Raw genomic sequence first — 12,884 nt, forward strand, 5'->3', positions numbered from 1 at the left:
CTTGTTTATTAAGAAGATTCAGACTACACAGAGAGTACCATCTGAAAAAATGCCACAGAGATAACAAATGTACTCAAAATATTTTCAAAGCAATTACTGGAGTAACACATTAGTGCATTATAAGCGTTAATGCAGTACTACACCATTAATAAAACATGTCAGTGCTCACAGTTTTAGACTACAGTGTTATACAAGTAATTCTACTAAATCTAGGCATCTCAAGAGCCTGCTTTCTTACAGCAATATCAAATGCTTCAACATAAGCTATAAATCATAAAATGTTCACTGGCTTTAATTAAGCAGCGAAATTCTTGTGATAAGTAGCACCATTATTACCCTAATTCATTACATTAAATGCATATTATTTATATTGCAGTGAGCAGTGACAGAGTAACATTTAACCAGCATGGTTAACCAACATGCTAGATCTAACTCTTTGAGAGTAGGAAAGCTAAAAGGACTGTTCTAGAAAAAAGTGGCAGAGGAAGATATATTATAGCCTAATCAGATTTGAAGCAGATGAGACTGATTACTCTTGGTGAAAAAGAGCCCAAAGGAAAGGCTGAAGAAGCCTTTGGTAATCTCAAATATTTGTTGTCCTTGACACAAGAAAACTATTCTAAAATTTAACTTCACTGTTATAAGCAAGACAAACTGATGGGTTTTGTATTTTATGAACAATGGCTAATACAGGAAAGAGACTCCTACTTTTTCTCCAAAGCTAGCCTCCGGTATTAATCATACTTCTTTCAGTCACTAAATTTTACTTCAGACAAAATAGGAAAAAAACCCAAGTTCTAAATCCCTTTCACAGATGATCTTTCTGTCCTGTACCAGGAGGTCTCTGATTTTTCCTGTGTTCCAAATTGGAAAAGCCTGAGGCTATATTGTGAGCAATACCTAACCAGCATACACTAGCACTGCTGATGGAAGAAACAGTTCTGTATGTCCCATCATCCACAGAAACAAGTATTGATAATACTAGGAAGAAAAAAATTGGTTTATATTTATAAACACTGATAATGCAGGTTTTATGAAGAAATGAATTTTTGTCTTTCCCTATTTTAACTATACTCATAGTATTTGCTGCTTGCTGAATACATCTTCCTGTAATGACGGTAGTAGTACCTTATGGAGATGGGCTACCTTACTTTGGAATTTCACACTGAGGAATTTTCCACATCTGGAACCAGCTCAGGTCAGCTGAGGTTTTGCCACTGCTATTCACCTTTTGAAAGAGGCACTCTGGCTCTGAGATCCCAAAGCTTGCACCTACTCAAGCAGACAGCAAGGAGCCACATTTGTGAAAACTTCCAGGACTTCGTCTTCCCTGAAGACAACTGTCAAATCCTTTCATCCTATAACCATGGGGACTTCCAAGTACCTTCCAAATCCCTGAACAAATCTGCCCCAAAAATTCCCTTCTCTGTACCCTTCTAAACATGGTCTGGCTTGCAATTTGTTGAAAGGTGGAAAGGCAGAATCACAGAGGCATAAAATCACTTAGGCTGGGAAGAAACCCTGCTTGAGTGGGAATGCCCACTCAAAGTGATCCAACTACATCAAGTTGCTTAAGGCTGCATCAAACCCATTTTCCTCAGCCTCTGTCCGCATATAATGTGCTCCAGCTCCATAATTATGTTGGTAGCCCTTTGTAAGACTCCATTATGTCAATTTCTTTTCTGCATCAGCAAGTCCAAACTCGCCATAGTACTACAGATGCAGTATAGAAGTGTTAAACAGAAAACAAGACTCACATTCTTGCTAACACAGGCCAACATTAGATAAACCTTCTTTTGCTTGTGACTCATGTTCAGCTTAGCCACCGTGACCCCAAGGTCCTTTTCTGCAAATTTTCCAAGCCTTGGAAGTTATCACATCTTCATAGGACTCCACTCTGCCTCAGTGCAAAACACACAAAATGCTACTTGAAGTCCAAACCTTGAAAGTTAATGCAACTGCCACTCAGAAGAACAGCAGATAAATCAAAAGTAATGTGAAATGACTGAATATCAAGGGCAAGGCTGAAGCAATGAGAAGATGGGGCAGTCATCATTTTTCAGCTAAGGGCAGCAGGTAAATGTCTTAAAAACAAGACTCTCCTGCACACAAGGGGAGAGCTATACTTACTGTAGTGAGCTGCACAGGACAAACACTAAGCCTGTACTTGCTATAGCAGCTTGTTCATGGGATAGGATACACCAATCTGCGGCACTAAAAAAATGCCCAACTTGAACTGAAAAACAGTATATAATTGCATATTATTTCCAAGGAGCAATAAACATTATTTGACAAACACAGAAAATATATGAAGTATAGTCTGACTTGTTATGAGTAGCAAGAAAAGCACAATCTTTCATTTCCACTTCAGCCTTCTAGTGCCAACTCGTTTCTAGCTGTACAATTAGTGAGGGGAAAAAATCGTCCCTATAACTGGGATTTGTCATAAAGAAGTGATATTCCCCTAACTCCTACTCAAATGCCTAAGCACCTTGGAAAACTTCCTTCCAAGAGCTGTGTCCCTTCTGCGGATCACACAGCGGGGGCAGAAACCATGGGGCTGGGCTGCGGTGGACGCTGAGCTGGGTGAACCCCAGCCGGTGTTCCCTCTCCCTCACCGCGGACCGTGGGGTGCTGCCTGCCTCGGGGTGAGCCTCTACAGCCCGCGCTGCTCATCACAAGTGACAGAGAGCGAGGTAAAGCTCGAACTGGGAACCAACCGCTCGTGAGGCTGCCGGGCCACGCCGATGCTGCCCCGGGCGCAGCGGCCAGGGCGTGGGCGGCACCCTCAGATGGCAGGCCAGCTGCCGCTCGGGGCCGGTTGGTCTCCTCACTGGTTCCGCAGCACCGCTCCCCTAAACGGAGGGCCCAGGGCAAACAGGCTCCTCTGGCCGGCGAGAGGGAGTCCGGGTCCTCTCCGCTATTCTCCTGTCCTACTCGAGGTGCCCGTGAGCGCGATTCCCCCGCGGGCGGCGGCCGGGGTGGCGCGGGGCCGAGGGAGCATCTTGGGGGCAGCTCCGTTTCTCCCGCTGATGAGTGGTCGGTGCAGCGCGGCCCTACCCGGCCCCAGGGGTTTCCCCTCAGGCGGCCAACGGCAGGAAGACAGCGAGCCCACGGTTTTCTGTCCCGTCCCCAGAGCCTGGGTCAGCGCTTGCAGCGCACTGCCTCCTGTTTGCCCGCCGGGCAAAGCGGAAGATGAGGAGCGTGTCCCAGGCCGGCCACCCTGTCCGGGCAAAGGAAGGGGTTTGTCGGCGTTAGGGTCCTGTCAGGATAGTGGTGCAGGGAACTCTGAGGGCAGACAGGAGAGCAGATACACTTTATGGTCACCTATGTGCTATCCTGTCGCAAAAGATTATTGCATGGGGTCTAATTTATATCAGCAAGCTCCTGTGAACGTCCAGTTTTGTTGTAAATGATGTGTAACAAAAAAAGATAACTTTATCCCAGGTAAAACCAGGGCAAACTCCAAAATTGATATGGTTGCATTGGCATGATCTGTTTCTGTAGGGAAAGTGAATAATGTATGCGAGGGTTATCTGTGATCTTCATAAACAACAAAAACACATGTAGCTGAAATAGGTATCTTTAAATGTGGATTTCAGCTACAGATTGAGAGGACAAGAGTCTCTGACCACTGGAAAATTGTTGAAATAGTGGCAGCATGGTGGGGAAAACGTCCAAGGGAAAAAGCATGTAATCCACTTATTTTGCTTTTTTATCAGAAGCTATGGTATTTGCATCAAAGACTGAAAAAGCGCTGCTTTTTCAGTTATTTTAGCAAAATCTTCCTGGCTACAGAGCAGAAAGGAAATAAATGAAGGAGCGCAGGGAGAGCGCTGCTAGGGAGTTGGCTGAAATGCTGTGATGTTAGTTGCAGTTGCAGAAAAAGTGTGTTAACATGATCAGTTTGGTTCACTCCCATTCCCAAATCTTAATTTACTTCGTGTTGTTCACATCGAACACATAATGGTTTCTTCACAGGCCTGGTTGTAGCAATATGGACATAGACCGTACAGAATAGGAACAGAGAATAATTCAGACTGGAATGGCCACAGGAGGTCAACTAGTCCAACATCGTGATAACCCCTTGACATGGAACACTGATGTCTTCTGATGCATTGACTACACCTTGCCCTTTCTGTGAGGCCTGATCTGTAAGTGGATTACAGAAATGTGTAATTACAGAAATGTGACCCTTTCTGTAAGTGAGCTGATCTTTCCCAAAAACACACTCCATGGGGTCTAGTAAAGAGCTCAATTAACTTGTTTTGCAGTGTAGGTATGGTCTGGTTCAGAATGTGCTAGCTCTGAGGCCAAATGCTAACCCACTTCAGTTGTCTGAGGAGGCTGGGATCTCTTGTGCAATTTGCAAAAGCAGTGTGGGTATAGCATGTAATGATCAGAAAACTGTAGGAAAAAATAGAGGAAATTCTTCAATCTTTTTTCAGTGTTCTAAGATTATACCTTTTACACTGTGTACACTGCATTTCAAGAGGATGTGCTGCAAGAGGCACACATCCAGAAGAGAAAAATCAGATTATTTAGAAGTGTCTGGAAAATGTGATCTATAAGAAAATACCAAATAAACTGGAAAACAGAAGACTGGATGAAATATTAATCTCCAGTTATATCAGGGAGATTCTTTGCAGATGGAGGGAATGACCTAATGGTCCTGGAGGATAGGACGAGAAGTAACAGGCTTAAATTGCCAGTTACTTGTGATGACTGAAACATGTGTTAGGGTGGGTGTGGAATTTCCGCTGGTGTTGAGACTTTTGAGAAATGCTTGCCAGGTATAATGCAGGTATCGTTTATCATACTGTGGGGTAGGTAATGAGAAGGTGACTTAGTGAACACTAAGCAGATCTGAATGCTTATCTTTGTCCTTCTAACTTCTCATTTTATGTTGAATCTTATGAAAAATAGGATTGAATCTAGCTGGACCACAGAGATAGGGGCTTCAGAAGATGGAAATCAGGTGCCCTCTTACCTCTAGAAGTGAGATCATAGATAAACCCTGTTAAGAGTATTTTTAACTAGCTGAAGTTTAGTGGAACCAGTGGAACCAATAGAGCTGTAAGTTTCTATGAATCATGTATCTATCTTTACTATGAACAACAAAGGTTTTCCTGCACAACTAGAGAGTGTTTTATGCTGATCTGAGTATGACTGAGAAGTCTGGAAAACCAGCATTGGGCACTCTTTGCATTTGGCTTAGGTCTAATGAGGGGTATGCACTTACATTGTTAGTTATGACAACTTGATGGTGGTGCTTTCCTGCTCTGAAACAGGAAGAGGTATTTAAAATAAGATTTAGTAAACTGCCATAGTAAATGTTTTATGAGATACTGTGCATTTTTCAAAACTGTAAAAAGTAAAGACTTCAGATATTATTACTCCATGTATTTGGTTTTAAAATCCAGTTCTTTGTTGTAGGGCTTTGAAGATGGAGCATTTGCATAAACATCTTAGAGAAAAAAAAAATCCATGCCTCTAATCAATCAAAAGCAAATAGAAAAGCTGAATACAGTAAATACTTCAATAGAGGAGGAAACTTTATATGGTTTGCAAACTGAAGATCATTCTCTTCAGACAGGTACCTTAGATATAATCTGCAAAAGGAAAGATAATACTAACAGAAAAATGTTTTCTGAATCAAATGTGCTTCCAGTGCTAACTGAAAAATACCACCAGTGTTCTGACCAACAGAACAATGGCTAATACAGAATGTTCTTTTGGTGTAAATGTTGATCAAAATATTACTCAACAAAAGTGTCAAAACCCCAAGCCTGAGATAATTTGCAACAAAATTTCAGATGCAATACAACTTTTAAATGCCAGATGTTTAAAATTTATACTTCATAAAAGATGTAATGACATAAACACACCTCCAACAGCATCAGCTAAAGTGTAATTTTGCTCAAGTCTGAGGAAAACTTTGCTGGCTTAGTTGCTCCCAGAAAGACTACAAGATACAGAAAAGGGTAGGGGGGATGTTAAAAGTGTTGGGTGGAAGTGAGAGGTCAGATATTTGGAAAATGATGAAATTATGCTGCTGGATACAATGTGCAAGTCTAAGGATAAGTCAAGAAAAATACAGTTATAAACTCTTTCCAGAATTATTATCTCATGTTGGTTTCCCCCCACCTCCAGAGAAATATGAGATTAGAAAGTCTGGTTTTCCAAAAATATGCCCTTTTAGGAGAAACTTTACTGAACAAATTGAAATTCTTTGTCCTTTAACTAACCTTTGCTATGGGAATATTTGTAACATTTTGTTAATAATAATTTTACCTAACATTATGAAATATCTTGACCTATTATGAATTCATAGGTCAGCATAAATTGTGTTCAAGCATCAGCAACTAACTTACCAAGTCAGGTTTAGGGTTTCCTGGGCAGAAGGAGTTGTTGGATTTGAGACTTGAAGTTATAAGGACTATATTGAATTGGTACATTTATTCATCTCTGTGATAGGGCATTAACCTTAAGAGGGCTTAACAGGTATTTTATATCTTCAATTGTTAAAAACTTTAGGTAAAATACTTCAAATCTGAAACAAGAGACTACTGAATAAGGTGGTTACATCTTAGTTTGAAGGTTTGAGGTAAAACCAAAGCATTTTTCTCAACTTTGCTTTTGTTTTATATTGCAACTGGATGTAAGCTTTGTTTCTAACTTTTGTCTCAAGAATACTGTGTTTATGCATTAGGCAATAAGTAAAACACTTCAAAGATGCCAGTGATGACTTTGGTCTCATTCAAAAAGCTTAATAGCTTAAAAAAAAAGCTCTGATAGTAACTTTAAATATGGAATTAATACTAGCTCCTTGAAAACATTGTGAATGATGGCATTAAAATGCATATTATTAGGAAATTATAAGTGGAGAGTTATTTCATTCACTGTTATGATAAAAGCCAAATATTGGGGGAAAGAGAGAGGGCAGCCTAAATACTCTTCCATTCCTTTCCTTACCCCTGGGAAAAAAAAAAAAAAAAAAAAAAAAAAAAAAAAGAGGTTTTGTTAAAACTGATTCCTGCAGATATTCTGGCTTATGCACATGTCTAGCTCCTAACTAAGGTAAATGCTTAAAAATTAACCATGATTTAAGCGGCCATTGTTAGTCAATTGCTGAGGGGAGTAGCTTGAGAAAGGACGTCTGTAACACCGGAAATGAGCCAGGGGAGATCAGCATCCAGAAGCCTCACCACCGAGCGACAAGAGCCGCTGAGGAGGGAGCCTCAAGTCCTCGACAGGACTTGCCCAAGAGCTCAGCGACCGCGAGGAGGTGACTCACCGGGGGCGGAGACAGGAGGAGTGGCACCAACTGTGAGTGGTTAAAAATCTTCCCAGGGAGCGCGGTGAATAGAGCGGGCAAACAGAAGCGGGTCGAGGCAGTTTGCATGGCAGTTAGCATGGGCAGGTGAGCGGGATGGTGAGCACTCGCCGTACAACCAGGGTCCGGTCTGGGAGCTCTGCCCTGGCTGCCCTGATGGCTGCCAATGTAGGCACCCAGACAGAGCCGGTAAGTGGGGAGGTTGCGGTGCAGAGCTTGGATTGTAGAGAGTGCCTGCACTGGTCTGGTGAGGGAAAGGTGCAGAATGGGCAGGGCTGCGCTTGCTCCCTGATGGAGGTCCTCCTGCAGCAGGTGGCTGAGCTACGGGATGCTGTCAGTAAGCTGCAAGATGTCATGGGAGCTGAGAGGAAGTAGGACTGCTTGCTCCAGTCCCAAACAGCTCAGGGGCCTCAAGCGTCCACTGTAGCTCATGGAGGAAAGAAGGAGGCTGTTGATCAGGGAAGCTGGGAATTAGTAACAAAAATAAACAACAAAAGGAGGAAGAGAGCAATTAAAAGCAAGGGGCTTCCTCCTAAATCTGCTGTACCCACCCAGAACCGTTTTGCTGTCCTGAAGGGGGCTGATGAGGAAATGCACTTGCATCAGAAACAGTCGGCTGGTGCACTGGTACAGAAGATCTCTACTGGTGCTGCCAGGAAAAAGTGGCGGGTTGTAGTAGTAGGGGACTCTGCCTTGAAAGGGACAGAAGCGCTCATCTGTTGGCCTGACCCGGTCGCAAGGGAGGTGTGTTGCCTACCTGGGGCACGGATCAGGGATGTTGCGGAGAGGCTGCCTGCTCTAGTAAGTCCCACGAACTATTACCCGCTTCTAGTGATACATGTGGGTGCTAGGGATATAGATAGCAGTAGCCTGAGGAGTATAAAGAAGGACTACAGAGCTCTGGGAGAGGTGGTTAGAGGCTCTGGAGCTCAGATAGTCTTTTCGACAATTCTCCAGGACACAGGGGAGGACCTTCCAAAGGCAAGGAGGATTGGACAGGTTAATAAATGGTTAAAAAGGTGGTGTCATAGTCAAGGGTTTGGGTGTGTTGAACATGGGGCCCACATTTGTAGGCCAGGCCTACTGGGGGCTGGTGGAACTGCTCTGATAAGGAAAGGGAAGAGTGGCTTTGCTAGGAGGCTTGTCAGACTTGTCAAGGATGCTTTAAACTGGATGTGTTGGGGGAGGGGAGCATCATTCCATCCCAACACACCCAGTCAGTTGCCAGCACCTATAATAAATACTCTGAGCAATGTAGTAATATTCTAGCCGCTCCAGCCATTGAGCCGGCTTCATTTGGAGCTCGGATCAGATACCTCTATACAAATGCCCGTAGCATGGGGAATAAACAAGAGGAATTAGAGATGTGGGCACATCTACAGGAGTATGATATAATAGGCATCACAGAAACATGGTGGGATGGCTCCTGTGACTGGAGTGTTGGAATGGAAGGTTATAGGCTTTTAAGAAAAGACAGGCCTGGTAGGAGAGGAGCAAAGTTTAGCTCTAACTTGGCCTTAGCTTTCCTAACTTGGTCCCTAACTTCCCAGGCAACATCCCTGTATTCATCCCAGGCCACCTGTCCTTGCTTCCACCTTTTATAGGCCTCTTTTTTCCTGTGAATTTTTCTCAGCAGCTCCTTATCCATCCAAGGAGGTTCCTGGCCCTCCTGCTGCACTTCCTTCTAGTCAGGATGCAACACTCCTGAGCTTGTAGCAGGTGATCCTTGAATATCACCCAACAGTCCTGGCCCCCCCTGCCCTCTAGGGCTATATCCCATGGAACTTTGCTAAGCAGGTTCCTGAAGAGCCCAAAGTCTGCTCTCTTGAAGTCACTCCAGTCACAGGAGCCATCCCACCATGTTTCTGTGATGCCTATTATATCATACTCCTGTAGATGTGCCCACATCTCTAATTCCTCTTGTTTGTTCCCCATGCTACGGGCATTTGTATAGAGGCATCTGATCCGAGCTCCAAATGAAGCCGGCTCGGTGGCTGGAGTGGCTAGAATATTACTACATTGCTCAGAGTATTTATTATAGGTGCTGGCAACTGACTGGGTGTGTTGGGATGGAATGATGCTCCCCTCCCCCAACACATCCAGTTTAAAGCATCCTTGACAAGTCTGGCAAGCCTCCCAGCAAAGCCACTCTTCCCTTTCTTTACCAGAGCAGTTCCACCAGCCCCCAGTAGGCCTGGCCTACAAATGTGGGCCCCATGTTCAACACACCCAAACCCTTGACTATGACACCACCTTTTTAACCATTTATTAACCTGTCCAATCCTCCTTGCCTTTGGAAGGTCCTCCCCTGTGTCCTGGAGAATTGTCGAAAAGACTATCTGAGCTCCAGAGCTTCTAACCACCTCTCCCAGGGCTCTGTAGTCCTTCTTTATACTCCTCAGGCTACTACTATCTATATCCCTAGCACCCACATGTATCACTAGAAGCGGGTAATAGTTCGTGGGACTTACTAGAGCAGGCAGCCTCTCCGCAACATCCCTGATCCGTGCCCCAGGTAGGCAACACACCTCCCTTGCGACCGGGTCAGGCCAACAGATGAGCGCTTCTGTCCCTTTCAAGGCAGAGTCCCCTACTACTACAACCCGCCACTTTTTCCTGGCAGCACCAGTAGAGATCTTCTGTACCAGTGCACCAGCCGACTGTTTCTGATGCAAGTGCATTTCCTCATCAGCCCCCTGCAGGACAGCAAAGCGGTTCTGGGTGGGTACAGCAGATTTAGGAGGAAGCCCCTTGCTTTTAATTGCTCTTTTCCTCCTTTTGTTGTGTTTTTTTTGTTACTAATTCCCAGCTTCCTGGGTTAACAGCCTCCTTCTTTCCTCCATGAGCTACAGTGGACGCTTGAGGCCCCTGAGCTGTTTGGGACTGGAGCAAGCAGTCCTACTTCCTCTCAGCTCCCATGACATCTTGCAGCTTACTGACAGCATCCCGTAGCTCAGCCACCTGCTGGAGAAGGACCTCCATCAGGAGCAGCGAGCACAGCCCTGCCCATTCTGCACCTTTCCCTCACCAGACCAGTGCAGGCACTCTCTACAATCCAAGCTCTGCACTGCAGCCTCCCCACCTACTGGCTCTGTCTGGGTGCCTACATTGGCAGCCATCAGGGCAGCCAGGGCAGAGCTCCCAGACTGGGCCCTGGTCATACAGCAAGTGGTCACCATCCCTCTCGCCTGCCCATGCGAGCTGTCTTGACCCACTCTGTTTGCCAGCTCTGGTCTCCATGCTCCCTGGGTAGATTTTTAACCACTCACAGCTGGTGCCGCTCCTCCTGGCTCTGCCTCCGGTGAGTCAGCTCCTCGTGTGAGCTGAGCTGCTGGCTCCTGGGCAAGTCCTGTTGAGGACTTGAGGCTCCCTCCTCTGTGGCTCTTGTCACTCTGAGGTGAGGCTCCTGGATGCTGATCTCCCCCCGCTCTGCTCCGGTGTTGTAGGTGTCTTCCTGCTAGTACAAAGCTCCCTCCTGTCTGCATTGGAATTGGAAAGACTGACAAATAGAGAAGGATATGTGAAGGAGTGAAAAGGGTGAGAAGGAACAGCTGATTCAAGAAAGCAGTAGTTAGTTCTCGACTTATGGCTGTAGTGAATGACCAGAAAAATCTGGTCCTGTGAGTGTCCCCAGCATAAGTGCCTGTGATATCTGTCTGTATTGTAGCATATTAATATCTATTCATCAATATCTGTCTTGGAGACAGATTTCTCTTTCAAACTGGCACCAAGACAATGCTTTGTTCAAGGTAGTAAGAGTATTTTAAAAGCCTCAACATTTTAACAATTATTAGGTATAATAGGAAATAAGTATTTTGATTAAGAGAAGTAAACAAGCTAAATACTTCCTTTGTTCTTTTGCTTTTTGTAAAGGAGAATAGCTATTGAATTGTTGCAACATAGCAGAAGCAATTCAGTAAAGTCATTGAATGAAAGGTATCAGTTTAGCAATTTCTTTTTTTATCACAGAGGCAGAAAACAAGTACTTCATGTAGAGAATAATGACAAGAATTTGTATTTTTCTTAATGGAAACTTTTTTTTCCCCCCAGGAAATCCACTACTTGATTATGAAAGTCTTTATTTTCTTGACATTAAGATACTCTCAGTCCTGTTTATATGGACATTTTTTCATTGTAGTTGGTATCAAAGATACCTATTGTGATGTGTGTTTGATCAACAAATAACTTTAATTTAAATAATATTATTTATAATGTATTGAAATGTAAATATTTGTTTTTATATAATCAATAAGAATATTTTATTTCTCAGAATATCAAGCTGCACTTGCTCATGAGTACTCTCTGCTTAGGAGCAGAGATCTTGCCTCTCAATTTTTGATCATCAGTCCTGTAGAAAGTAAAATCCTAAATTTTGTACACAGAGAAATTATGCACATTTTAAAAACTGTTTAAAGTTATTCCGGTGCAGTGGTGGTGATGAATATACCATCCTGATTTTACCTCTCAAGTTTAGAAGTGAAGTATGTATTCACACCTCCTTTATGTAAAGTGAGTTTAGTCCAATGAAGAGTGACAAGGTACGTCTTGTACCTACCAGAAATGTCCTGTAAACCATATAAAGCAATGACCTTACTCTCCTAAACCTTAGGTAGATTTTAAATTCAGTACTGGTTTTGTGTAATTGTTTCAATGTTTTTAGACTTTTAGATTTGAAATATGTCTTTTCTTTATTATAGATTAATCTTGTGATTGGTGAGTGGATATGTATCTTATATGACTTCTTTAATCAAAACCTAGAAAGTTTAAACAGAAGAGTTGAAGAAGTCCAATGCAAAGAAACCCATGAAGAAACAACCATATCCTTCCTAGTAAGTGTCTTTGCATAGCTGTATGAATAGTTTGCATGTGTACCACATAAGGCTATTGTAATACCTGGTATACTCCCTGAGAAGGACCCCAAAAGTATGCATTCTTTTCATCTTGTGTGACAGAAAGGTAAATTAGTAGCAGTTCAATTTTAAGCTTGTGTTCATGGCAGTTGTTTCACTGTCTACTCTTCGTATCATAATGATATCTAGCTTCCTTATTTAAGGTGAACTCTTCAGTGTTTCTTAAGTCATGCTGTGTTTCTCTTCTGTTGCAGAAGAAACTATCCAAACTTGAGAGACGGATTGAAGCTGCAAAAGCATTTCAGGAGGAAGTGTTCTCAAAAATGGCTGTTCACCAGGTATGATGCAGATGCTAATACAAATGCCTCACTGTAAACTAACAGGTGACTGTGGATGTTACACTGAAACTGATGACTTTGACAGCTACATTGCTGTTGCTTACCACCAGAACAGAGGACAAAAAAAAAAAAAAAGAGATCCATGTGAAGGTCTTAAATTGGTTGGTCTTTTGAGAATTTGTTTTCCATTTTGGACTACAGCATAGTTCTTTTCAGTCATCATAATTAAATAAACTCAACACTGGGTGTAGACACTACATGTGTTGACAGCTTTTGCTTTGATGGTGTCCTATTGGAGAGCCATTGGAATTTTTGTAGTGAATGGTCAGCCCTCTTTACTGCAAGTTAAAGGTTCTTACA

The 12,884-nt window shown here is 43.2% G+C and overlaps 1 long non-coding RNA gene across 1 annotated transcript; it reads left to right on the plus strand.

Annotated features, from left to right (window-relative positions):
• The first annotated feature begins 10,817 nt into the window (after window positions 1-10,817).
• Window positions 10,818-12,519, plus strand: LOC115946759 (uncharacterized). The gene is made up of 3 exons (XR_004080795.1): window positions 10,818-10,873; window positions 12,034-12,165; window positions 12,441-12,519. It is a non-coding gene; the product is annotated as an uncharacterized lncRNA (long non-coding RNA).
• The last annotated feature ends 365 nt before the right edge of the window (window positions 12,520-12,884 follow it).

The sequence above is a fragment of the Melopsittacus undulatus genome, chromosome 8 (genome assembly GCF_012275295.1).
Source record: "Melopsittacus undulatus isolate bMelUnd1 chromosome 8, bMelUnd1.mat.Z, whole genome shotgun sequence".
Lineage (NCBI taxonomy): Eukaryota > Metazoa > Chordata > Aves > Psittaciformes > Psittaculidae > Melopsittacus > Melopsittacus undulatus.